At 43.7% G+C, this 13151-nt stretch overlaps 1 long non-coding RNA gene across 1 annotated transcript in view; it reads right to left on the minus strand.

The window, feature by feature from the left end:
* Positions 1-13151, minus strand: part of LOC308589158 — a 103004-nt gene that overhangs the window by 17670 nt on the left and 72183 nt on the right. Inside the window, exon 4 of the long non-coding RNA XR_014009110.1 lies at positions 1321-1501. This is a non-coding gene — a long non-coding RNA (uncharacterized lncRNA). The remainder of the gene's footprint in view (positions 1-1320; positions 1502-13151) is intronic.

Below are 13151 nucleotides of genomic sequence, written 5' to 3' on the forward strand. Positions count from 1 at the left end.
CAACCTAGCAGTTCAAAAGCACCCCTGGGTGCAAGTAGATAAATAGGGACTGCTTACCAGCGGGAAGGTAAACGGCGTTTCCGTGTGCTGCGCTGGCTCACCAGATGCAGCTTGTCACGCTGGCCACGTGACCTGGAAGTGTCTGCGGACAGCGCTGGCCCCCGGCCTCTTAAGTGAGATGGGCGCGCAACCCCAGAGTTGGACACGACTGGCCCGTACGGGCAGGGGTACCTTTACCTTTACCTTTTAGAGGCACAGCTAAAGTAAGCTGCTGAGAAGTTGGCAGCCCAAGCTCAAGCTAGCAAGAACAACAGTGTGAAATATTTAGCATTTATTTAGTGTTTCTGAGTGTTCAAAAGCACTTCACACGCAACTAATGCATTATTATCCCCATATTGCAGTCCTCTACTTACAGCATTAAAGTGCCAAGCAAATCACACATTAACACATCCCTCTTCCACTTTGAAAACAACAGGCCTAATTATTCCTAAGGCTACAGCTTCATCATATTTGGTGCTCAATATCAAAGAATTTGATACTTGAGTTTCAAAAGCTCCTCTGTTAGGCTTCAATGGTCTCGAGCAGGGAACTTTCTCTGTGGGTGTTACAGTGGTACCTCTGGTTAAGAACTTAATTCGTTCCGGAGGTCTGTTCTTAACCTGAAACTGTTCTTAACCTGAAGCACCACTTTAGCTAATGGGGCCTCCTGCTGCCGCTATGCCACTAGAGCATGATTTCTGTTCTCATCCTGAAGCAATGTTCTTAACCCGAGGTACTATTTCTGGGTTAGCAGAGTCTGTAACCTGAAGCGTATGTAACCTGAGGTACCACTATACTTCCTTTTAACTTTTACTGAGCTCTCGCCTCCCTCTGCCCTTCCCATTCATTGGCTTTACAAGAGCACCTATAAAGTATGGGACTCTTACTAAGGCCTTTTTAAACTGCTGCCCCAGTCTCTCTCTCTCTCTCTCTCTCTCTCTCTCTCTCTCTCTCTCTCACACACACACACACACACACACGCTTAAAGTTCTTCCACCATTCTGTCTGAAAGTTGCCATCCAGTAGAACTTTCCTGATTGGTGAAAGGGCTTTTGTAATCTGGCCAAGTAAGCATTGATCTGACACACTCAGTAACATTGCAAGGCACTTTACGGACAAAATAGATTTGGACACTGTCGCTTGAGGTCTAGGACACGAGACCCTTTGACCGCTGGTGTTTGAATCCAAGCAAACATGATGCTGTTAAAGTTTTAAGTTTAATGTACATAAAATGCTGTGTTTGAATGCCTTGTATTTGGAATGCTGCAAAAAGAAGCTTACCTTAAGCGATAGGTTCCATTGCGGGTGAAAGCAGAGGGCTGATGTTTTTCAATTTTAGTGTGTTAAGCTACCTGATGACTCATTGCTGGAAATCAGAGCTGAGCTCTCACAGCAGGAGATGAAACTTGAGAAGTCAGAGACAAGTAGCAGCAGCAGCAGCAGCAGCAGCAGCAGAGAGGTTCTGCAATGATAAACAAGCTTAGGATCTCTCTCTGGGATCAGAGAGAGGAAAGTTTACTGAACTGCATAAAAGACTGAACACTGCTTGAGTGCAATGTGTTATAGTAAGTTACAGGAACAAAACAAAAAGTAACTAGATTTTAGATGGTTCTGCAATAAAGTTTTGTAACTCATTATTGGGGTGGAAAGTTCATACACAAGGTCCAGAACAGGGATTCTGCTGAACAAGTCTTACAGATGTTAGCTACAATCCATAGGTATCCTGTAGTTTCTCAATAAGCACTCCTCTTTGATGTGTTTCTCCTCAAACCAGCTTCCATCCAATTTGAGAAATGCAGGCCATGGTTAAGCTGAGGTGTGAATAGCCATTGCGCGTGTGCGGATGAAAACTTCATTGAACAGGAGTTAGGGTGGAGAGTGCAGGTGCGGGGAACCAAATCAGGTAATGCACATTGGGTGAAGATGACCTTGCTTTCTCTCTAGTGTGTACAGCAAGTACAAATAAAATGTAAAACATGGTGAGGGGGATACTACCTCTATGTTTGAAACCGCTCATGTCTACATACCCTTCATTTCAGTTCTAGTTTAGGGAAGCAAAACTAGACCCCTGATTTCAAGGAACAGACAAGAGAAAGCTAGCAGGATGTGCATGCTGGAAGAGCCAGGGTCTCCTCATTCAACTCACTTCCAAGTGTGTGCATGAATATTTCATACACACTCCAATTTCTAGTAACGATTATGCTCTAGGAAAACCACAAACACCATGAGCTGAAAGCCATTATAACAGTTTGGCCCCGATCCCATTTGCTTTTCTGATACAATTACACACTGGCCACTATTCAAAGGACTACTCTAGGTGCACACACCACAGTCTCTGGCATGCCCTGCAGAATTTTGACATTCTTTCCTTAAGCAGCAGACACACACACCTCAGTAATGCCAAATCACAAACTGCTTATGACGCTCCCTGGGGCATGTAGAAGTAGTTGCATGGTCCATCCCCCACCACCTTAATCTAAACCATCATCTCTATCCTAACCAGTCTACCCACTTACTACAGGAAGGCACACAATGCGGAGATTCTTTTTTAGCAGCTTCCACGAACTGCAACGCCGAGCTCTTGTTCCTGCAGTGTGTTTTCACCCTTGGATGCCTTTCTACAAGTGCTCCAGATATTGTTTCAGAGCTGCTTTAACTCTACATCAAAGTCGCAGCCCAGACAGAGCAGATGAAAGCTGGGCGCTCGGGTAGAAAGTGGAGGTGTTTGTGGAGCGGAGCAGTCGTGCCGATTTTCGCCTTTGCTCCATGAGAAACAAACCACATGAAGGAGACCCACACACGTCTCCAGCAGAGGCAAATCTTTTGAGTGAACCTGCCCAGATGGCAGATAACACAGAGGGGGGGGGGGAAAGCCACCTGTTCTCCCGAGGCAGCTCACAGCTCTCACCTCTTCAGCTTGTCCAGGATTTCTTGGCAGAAACAGATGGGAAACCAACAGAGAAGAGGCAGAGAGTTAGCATGAGTGGACGTATTTGTTCTAAAGCTGTTCGGGGAAGAAAAGGCACATTAGGGAAGAGAAGGGCCCTAGCTCAGTGGCAGAGTATCTGCTTCGCCCCCAGGAGACCTCAGGTTCAATCCCTGGCTATTCTAGGTAAGGCTTGGGAAGACTCCAGTCTGAAACCACAGGGAGTTGCAGCCAGTACTGAGCTAGATGGACCTAGTGGTCTGACTTGTTAGGACACAGTTTCCTATGTTCCTAAAACGGATTTCGTAGGTATCAGCCACCATTTCAAGGTGTGCTTTTCTTCTTCCAGCTTTAACCAGCAGCTCAAAAAATATTAGGACATACAGTGGTACCTCAGGTTACATACGCTTCAGGTTACAGACTCCGCTAACCCAGAAATAGTGCTTCAGGATGCTTCACTTTGCTTCAGGATGAGAAAAGAAATAGTGCTCCAGCGGCGCAGCAGCAGCAGGAGGCCCCATTAGCTAAAGTGGTGCTTCAGGTTAAGAATGGTTTCAGGTTAAGAACAGACCTCCAGAACAAATTAAGTACTTAACCCGAGGTACCACTGTATCACCTAACACAGCAGTAGGTCTCAGCACACCACGCTTGGAAGCAGTGAGGTTTCAGTAAAGTGGCGGGCCTCTTTTTGCTACAGAGGTGTTAGCAAAGTCACTTTAAGTAATGCAAACATAGTCCAGAGAGGAAAGTCCATATTGCTATTGTTCTTTTTGATTAAATTTCTATACCATCACAGATCACAGGGTGGTTTACAATATAAATACATCACTCAGTAAATTTCTCCTAACAGACACGTTTGTATGCAATTTTGACAAATATATATATATATATTTGCAAAGCACTTCCCTCAAAAAGAATGCATTTTGCATACTATTTTTTTTTTCTTCTAATATGTGCATTTTATGGACATTTTAGCCATTTTCATACATGTTACGCGTCTGGAGAATGGCACTGCAAAATTCAGAGAATTGAGAAATCCGAGGGATGGCTGTGTTTCAGTTCATGCATCATTAGGAAAGTGGAAATCAGATAGGTTTGCCTTTAAATGCAAACTGATTTGAATTTCTCCCCATCGCTAACCCCAAGGCAGAGGCTCCTCTGCTATTGCGCTCTGCTGTGATCACTTTCCACATCTTGTCTGCAAACAGATTGTTCTCTCTCACCTGCTTTCCTCACTCCAGAGATTCTACACTAGACATCAAGATGGCCATGAAGTTTGTGGGTGGCAATATGTCTGTCTAGCTGAGCCTATATAAACCCTATCTACAATCTGTGGGTCATCTGAGGTACCCATATCTTTTAAGGGAGGGGATTAGGATTTAGGTCTAACCAATTTAGTTTATTTTTAGCTTCAAATTCTGGCTTTCCATCTGGTTCAGATATTTTGAAACAGTTCTCCACCTTGCCTAGAGGTCTCTTCCTGTCATGGCTGTTTCCACATGCTGTCCATATGGCTCCATGTATGCATATATCCATTTTCTACTCCTATTGACTAACAGAACAATCCTAGCCATGTCTACCCAGAAGTAAGTCCTGTTGAATTCAGTGGGGCTTACTCCCAGGTAGGGATGGACAAATATGCCAATTTCAATTTCTCAGTTTCTCCTTCTACCAGTTTTAAATTCAGTTCTACACATTTCCAATTCAGCTTGCAATTTTTAAAAAGTCCTCATGAAATTTAGTGTGAATTTCTCTTAATATGCACATTTATGTATGCAATTTTGCCAAATATACATGTTGGGAAATATACACTCTGAGAATTGTAGAGATTTCCTTAAATGAAGCCAGGCTTGCTTTGCGGGGAAATTCTGTCCAACATGGTACTCTAATCCTCCTCAGAGATAGAAATTTTGGCAGTCCTTCTCCTGTTCTCACTTCAGTTATTAATAACACATTATATAAAATAAACTTAGCCTTTAATATGGCTGTTTCATTAGTGCAACAGTTGCTCAGGTGGGGTAAGGGGAGGTGTAGTATATTTTATTATTCTAACCTGCCTTGGGACCTTGCGGTAAAGGGTGGGTAAGAAATATAATAAATTAAATTAAATTAAAATAAGCTGTCTTCTTGAGTGCATATTCACTAACAAATGAATACATGGCCAGTCCTCCCATTAGGCAAGGTGAGGCAGCTGCCCCAGAATACAGGTGTCAGGGGATAGAGAACAGGAGTCAGATGGTGGAGGACAGAGCTGTTTGTGCCACAGGTCCTACCCGCTAAGCCCACCTGCTGCCTTTATATGTGGTGGAACACATCATCACCTGTATTGAAGTAAAAAAAATTGCCAGCCTGCTCCATTTTTGTACATGAAATGGGAGGGATTCCTGACTTGTCCTTTGCCACAGGCAGCAAAATGTCTTGGGCCGGTCCTGAGTGCACCTTCCCAGCACACCATTTTGGATAGTGCAGTGACATGCAGAAAACTTCTTCTTAGTGCACAAGAAAGCAGAATTTTGTATGGGGCACTCCAGATAGTCAAAACACTGAATTTGATTTTTTAATTTGATTTTACACACAGAGTGCTTCTGCAGCTGTGCCCAAGTACCGAATTTTCCATGTATAAGACTCCCCCATATATAAGACAACCCCTATTTTTTTGAACCCATAATTAAGAAAATGAAACCCTAAAACAGAAGTGAAAATCTGGATGATTGGTGGAAGCAAGTTGTTGATCTTTTTGGGGGTGATCGCCCTCAAAGTTTCCAGTATGAGGTGCATGCAGTGCACTGTGGTGCAGAAGCAAAGGCAGCAGAAGCAGTTTCCAGCAGAAGAAGTTTGCAGAAGCAAAGGCAGCGACTGGGGCACCACACGCTCCCCCTCGATGGTGGCTGCTGCTGCGGGGAAGCAGGCTCCCAAGCAGGATGCCAAGGAAGAGCTGGGGGAAGGCAGAAAATTGAGCTGGGGGCAGGGTGGGAGCTTGAGAGGGGAAGAGGGGGAAAAGGAAAGAAGGGAAATGAGAGGTAGCTGAGGCAGCTCACAGTGGCAGCAGTGGCAGCTGATCTCAATCCGCTGGCCAAACCAGCATGGGCTTCAGGAGGTGAGCCAATCACCAGCATGTAGCCCGGGGGGGGGGGGGACGGCAGCAGGAGGGACCGCTTCAGCTTGCCCAAGCCAAAATCCCGGACATATGCTTAAATATTTTAAAATTTCCCCCAGATGTCCGTGTACAAGATGACCCCCATTTTTTTACTATTTTTTTTAAGAAGAAGAAGAAGAAAAGTTTGGATTTGATATCCCGCTTCATCACTACCCTAAGGAGTCTCAAAGCGGCTAACAATCTCCCTTCCTCCCCCACAACAAACACTCTGTGAGGTGAGTGGGGCTGAGAGACTTCAGGGAAGTGTGACTGGCCCAAGGTCACCCAGCAGCTGCATGTGGAGGAGAGGGGACGCAAACCCAGTTCACCAGATTACGAGTCCACTGCTCTTAACCACTACACCACACTGGCTCTCAAAAAACCTTGTCTTATAAGAAGAAGAAGAAGAAGAGTTTGGATTTGATATCCCGCCTTTCACTCCCCTTCAGGAGTCTCAAAGCGGCTAACATTCTCCTTTCCCTTCCTCCCCCACAACAAACACTCTGTGAGTTGAGTGGGGCTGAGAGACTTCACAAAAGTGTGACTGGCCCAAGGTCACCCAGCAGCTGCATGTGAAGGAGCGGGGAAGTGAACCCGGTTTCCCAGATTACGTGACTACCGCTCTTAACCACTACACCACACTGGCTCTTATACACGGAGAAATACGGTAATTAGCAAACAGTGTCATTTATAATCTCAGCCATGTAGAATGCGATGTTAGCCTCGGCTTCAGAAACAATCCTGACATCATAATTAAAAACACTGACAAAGGGGGAGGGGGAGCTGTCATCTTCATGATCAAGTCAGGCTACGTATGGGAAACCGGGAGTCAACTTTCCAGTGCCACATTTTACAGTCGCCTATCCTCAGAGTCCTCTGAGAAATAGCGAATGGAGCTACGTAACATGAGGAATTCCCTACAGATCTGCCAGGACCAAATCTGCATAGACACAACACACCAAACCATATAAGACCCAAAGGAGTTGGGGATGAGGTAGCTCTGTGTGCTTCCCAAAATGTAACACTGAAAAATATAAATATTTTAAAAAAAGAAATGAATGAATGAATATTACACAACCAACAACCCAATAAGAACAGGGCTTAAGTATATTAGTTTTAAAAATCAATCTTAGAAAATTGTTTTTCAAAATTAAAACATTCTTTACTATGGCCTAAGCAAGCTGGCATTCAAATCATTAATTGAAATCAGATTAACAACATCTTTAGGTTAATAGGTCAGTAATCCAGGCGTGCTAAAATATGGGTTACTAGTTAAATCATTCAGAGGCTCAGAAACACAGATAAACCAAACAAGGATTAAACTGCTCAGGCTGTATTAGTCTTTTTAGGAAATCCCAAATTGAGTTTTTACATACGAGGACTTCCAATGCGCACTGGCCAGTCATCGGTTGCAGATGGAATATGCACCTTTTTTAAAAAAGGGGTTAGCTTACTTTGTTCGCCATAAACTCCACAGTTACTGATATCGCTGAACAGGTGGATGATTCGAGTAGATTTCTCTGGATAAATTTCGTGGCTGTTGTTTTTAATGTTAGAAGATTTCTTTCAGGCTGCATTATTGCACAAACCAACCTGATCCAAACATTCTAAACTGATGTGCAGATTGGAAAGCAATTATCAGTTCTTGCATTGCTCCAAATTTTTGCAATATAGTTCTTGACTCAAAAAGTGAACCAAAATGCATATAGCAATTCTGGTTTTGATTAAAATTAGTAAAAAGTGCATATTTTATGGTAACATAGGTTGAAAAGGCATTTTTTTTAAAAAAAAACCCCACATACAAACAAAAATAACGCAAATTTTCATGCTTTTCTAAAAAATTCAGATTGATGCAGAAACTGGATGGAATATACTTTGGAATCAACACATGTGAAACTGACATGCCCCAGATATAGGCTGACTCCTCCATCCCTGCTTATGTAACAGAGAAACCAGCACTGCAGTTTGTAAGGAATTGGGGAGGGACCCTATATTTTGTTTTCCAGTGGCTGCCAGCAACTGATTCAACCTGCATCCCCAGGAAGCAAAACCTCCTTCATCCCCTGTATAAGGGAAGCTCAAGGCACAAGCCAAATGAGCAGTGCCCATGCCATGCCCTTTGGCAGCAGGCCTGGAACCCGTGGTCGACTTTGTCAGGAACTGGCTGAGGGTCCCATGTGTTTGAGGTTCATCTGAACACCCTAGGGAGGTAAGCCAACCAGCAATCTGGGTGAGCAGAGTTGATCCAGGATCGGAGAACATTTTGCTGTCTAGTCAGGAAGATGTGACAACCCATGGCCCTGAGGATTCATTACAGAGGGCAGCTGAGATCAGAGACCAGGGCTCCCAAGACTAGTCTAATAAGCCCCTAATGCAAGGTCTATCTTGCAAGCTTTATGGCTGAGCAGGAGTTCAAACAACAGATTTCCCTGGTTAATGTTCAATCGACTAAACCTTATTGTTCTTTTCTTCACAAACATCTGAATTGCACCTCACTTCTCACAGTCATTTCTCCCTTCCTCCTTCCTGGAGCTCTAGCTATGGGTATAATGATTACCCTGCAAATTGCCATGTGTTCTTCACAAATTGCGGGGGTTTGTCATGAATATTTTGCCTGGAAAAGGCATTTTTTGTTTCACATATTCCAAATATTCGAAGAGGATTTTTGTTGTTTACTGCTTTTGAATCCCTAAATAAAAACATGCATACAAAAGCCAACGATTCCTATCCCAAAGCAACGCCAGATTTGATAAAGTACCTCTTCTTTTGCTTTTGTTTAATTGGACTAAGGGGGAAAGATGACAGCTGGGAAGCTGGGAATGACACATGTCTGCACCTGCCCTGATTTTGATAGCAATCATCCTGACAACAAATTATCTGATGATGCTGGAGACAGAATTGTTGTCTCTCTGCAGCATGAGTTTTTTTTAAAAAAACCCTTCCTCTGGAAAGAAGTGTATACGGTTAGATTTTCAAGGCTCAGTCTAGATAAAAAAGATTTCTAGCGAGTGGAGGGCACCATGTTGGCTATCTCTGGCTTGAAGAGTAGAGTATCCCTCAAACACATAGCTGTGCCTGGGTGAAACCATAGTAAATTTTACTATCAGTTCAGTAAAGGAATGATTATGAAATCTGTGTCAATAGATACTATCTAGAAGAGCTTGGACTATCATCTGCCAGGAATCCTACTGCTTCTTCTGTTTGGGGCTGCAGGTGTGTGTGTGTGTGTGTGTGTGTGTGTGTGTGTGTGTGTGTCTGTGTGTGTCTCTGTGTGTGGACTAGCAGATCCATTGTGTCCACATGCTTATATGAATCAATCAGTGCCTTTCACAAGCACTGAGAGTCCCTCTGTTGACATCAAATTAAAGAGGTCAGTGGAGTGGATATAGGCATCATTTTAAAAAGACACAAACCATGTCTGAGTTTCCTGGAAACTGTTGCTACTTTGTGAGACTGATCAAAGCAGGATGCAAAAGAAAAACCAGCTGCGCCTGGTAGTCATGACCCCCCCCTTTTTTTTTACTTGGCCTGGATGTGGCAGTCAAGATGGCTGCGGCATTGCTCTGCAATACAGGCATATTTCTCTTTCAAGGCAGCAATCATGCAATTCCAGCTAGAATGCAGGAACAAAAGACTGCCATGCTGGGTCAGAGCAATGATTCATCTAGTTCAGCATCCTCTCCAGGGCTATGTACACAACTAGTGGCTTAAAACACAATGAGGTCATTCCCTCCCCCAGCCGTGTTTCGAATCTCATCTTTGTGTTGCTGTACACACTGATGCACCTTACCTGTTTAGTTTCCCTGCCCCTGCAACACCGTCTCCCCAGACTCCTGTTCATGAAGCTGTCATCCGCGTATGAGCAATGGCCGCCTCAGATGTAAATGCCTCACCTTTGTTGCAAAGTGAATGTGGCTTAAGTTTTCCTTTCCGATTGAAGCTGGTTGGAGGGAAAGCCCAACAAACAGCCGTCTTTCTTAATAAACTACAAGATAGTGCTGCGTTGCGGCCAGTGGTGGTGTGCACACAGATTCAAGTTGGCAGTGGGAGCGCACTGAAGCCAGGATAAATGGTAGTAAGTGCACAGCCTGGGAACACAGAGGAAAGCCCAGGGAGATTTGCAAGATGGATGACAGAGCTTTCTTCCAAGAAAAATAGGTGCCAGAACTCACCATGAAGTTGTTACAGTAAGTCGAAGGGCCACTCGGAACAGCCCTGAACAGATGTCGGTTTGACAGCAGCCGCGTTCACCACTCATAATAGTGTTAAAACTATAGCAAGCTGATTCCTTAGATGGTTTGGGGGTAGCCCCTGGTTCTGGCGCAGGTCAAATACATGCGCACCCACCTCCCTCATTCTCTTAGACTCGGGCGGATGGATAGGGCAGCTTGGAAGGGCCCTCATGCAAATTTGTGAGTGTGTGTACATGCACATGCACAGTAGAAGCCTGGCTAGAAAGCTTAAAGTCCACCACAGGAGACAGACTAAAGAAAAGGAAATATGAATTGGCCTTACCCCATAGCTTGACCAATCATGGCTAGGAGTGGCTAGGAGCTAGGTGGAGTTGTAGATCTAAAAACAAGTGTAGACTCGCACACTCTGGCCAGATTCTACAGTGGTACCTCGGGTTAAGAACTTAATTCACTCCGGAGGTCCGTTCTTAACCTGAAACTGTTATTAACCTGAAGTACCACTTTAGCTAATGGGGCCTCCTGCTGCCGCCGTGCCGCCGGAGCACAATTTCTGTTCTCATCCTGAAGCAAAGTTCTTAACCCGAGGTACTATTTCTGGGTTAGCGGAGTCTGTAACCTGAAGCGTATGTAACCTGAAGCATATGTAACCCGAGGTACCACTGTACTTTGACTTGAAATGCTTGTTCTGGGATACTCAGAAGTATGTAAATGCAAGAAGCAGGTGGGAGAGCACCAGCCCACAATGGCACCCACCTGAGAGGAGCTGGAACTGCACTCTGGCGCGATCCAGATGAAAAAAAGCACTGGCTGTGATAGCTGTCTTCCACACGTTATACCCTCAGAACTGCTTCCCATCTATTCATGTAATCCTTCTAAGCCAGCTGCCTCATCCACAACATCCTACAGCAATGAGAACAGCATTTACATTTATGGAAAAGCTACCTGCATTATTCCCCATCCTTTCATTTTTTTACATAAATGAAATTGCAGCTCGGATGATTAAAAGGCATAAGGGGCAGCAAGGGAAATACACAAAATAAACAAAAACAACAACAAGATGCTCTTGGGCATTTTTTTTCATTTGTTTCAGTAGACCTCGCACAGCAACAGAAGGCAAAATTAACCACATGACTTGAGCATTAAGGTCAGGACTGGATTAATCATTATGGTATGTGCTCTGCAGAGCAGAACCCCAAGCAAAATGGCTATGGTTCAGTTATTAGGGAAGTTTTCAGTGTGAAGAATGTTATAAGGGAGTCCGGATGTAGATCAGTAGTGGCTATGACATATTTGGTTCAAATATCCCAGCCACAATCTCTCTAGGTGTTCTTAGGCAAGGCACTATTCTTTCCGTCTCAGCAAGCACCCCCTCCCCTCCCATCTGCAATATGGGGCTAATGGTCTTGGCTGTGTGGATAATGTTAGTAGTTATTTCAGGCACTAGGTGGCATTGGACTTAGTTATAGCTGGGGGAAGGGAAGAATTTCTTGTTCTGTTCTTGTTGGAAAGTGACAATAAAGTTCTTGTGCACATATTAACCCTAGTATATGCATTTTATCCCCACCCATGAGATATACTGAACTAGCAGTAAGAGACACTCTTACTAACTCTGGTAGTAATGGGCATACAGTGCTGCACACAGGGAGGCTGAGAGTGACATGCAATCCATGAGCCACACATTGTCCATCTCTGATCTAGGGTGGATCTAGACACAGGTTAAAAATGCTATAAATACCTGTAAGTCAGAAATTAAATCATTACAACAACAAAAAAGAAAAAAAGCCTATGTAAAAATCCATACAAACTCCTTTTTGCTCTCTTGGTGATGGGTGTCTATAACACATTCAGAATGTATTATTTGACAAATGTAGCTGAGTAGATTCTGATTCTTGTATCTGCTTCCATATACACAGAAACAAAAGCCATGATTCAGTGGGCTGAGAGCAGTAGACACTGCATGGAGAAGGTCCCAGGTTTAAACCCAGTTAAATAGATATCTAAGGTATCTGAGACATCTACCTGGGACACTGGGAAGCCACTGACTGTTGGAGTGGAAGATGCTAAGCTGCTATCCAAATCAAGGCATCTTCACATAATGGGCATGGCCTACATTTAAATCACTCTTACACTACTTTAATGGCCATGACTTCCCCCAATGACTCATGGGAACTGTAGCTTACCCCTCTGATGGCGGTTAAAAGTGGCATAAGAGTGTGACCTAACCTCATAAAATATGTATATGTATCTTCATACTCAGGTACACAGTAGTTGTTATTATATATATTATTGGAAGAAGCCATTAAGAGGAGGACCTTAACATGAATGACAGTACAATATATAACACAAAGAGCTGTCTTCCACTTTTTCAAGCAAGGATGTATAGCAAAGAGTCATTCCTAAGGGAGTGATTTGTCCTTACATAACTCTTTAGCACTGCAGCCATGCAAAGAACCAAGCAGATTGTATCTCTTGGGTTCTGATCTGTTTACTTGTTTGGTTTAGCCATTTGTCTTTCCCCATCTAGTTAGTAGACGAAAGAAATTAAAATCCCAACACTGGTAAATAATCCTTATGGAAATAAATCTAAGATTGGGTACTGCACATTCTTAGAGGGTCCAGTCGCAATATATACAGTGCTATGGAAGGATTAATCAGAGAGAGTTTAAATAAAATGTAGCAGGTCAATACATGGCCATATTAATTAGAAGCAAGTCCCACCGTTCAGGAAAATATTTTGAACGGGTGCTTAATTTTAAGACAATACACACTATGTGTTGCCGGAAGGAGGGAATTCAAGAGAAGAAGTACTTCTAATAATTGATGTTTCAATATTTCCCTTTAGGTCAGGAACCACGAA

This window comes from Podarcis bocagei (assembly GCF_964188305.1).
Source record: "Podarcis bocagei genome assembly, chromosome: 6".
In the NCBI taxonomy this organism is placed as follows: Eukaryota; Metazoa; Chordata; class Lepidosauria; order Squamata; family Lacertidae; genus Podarcis; species Podarcis bocagei.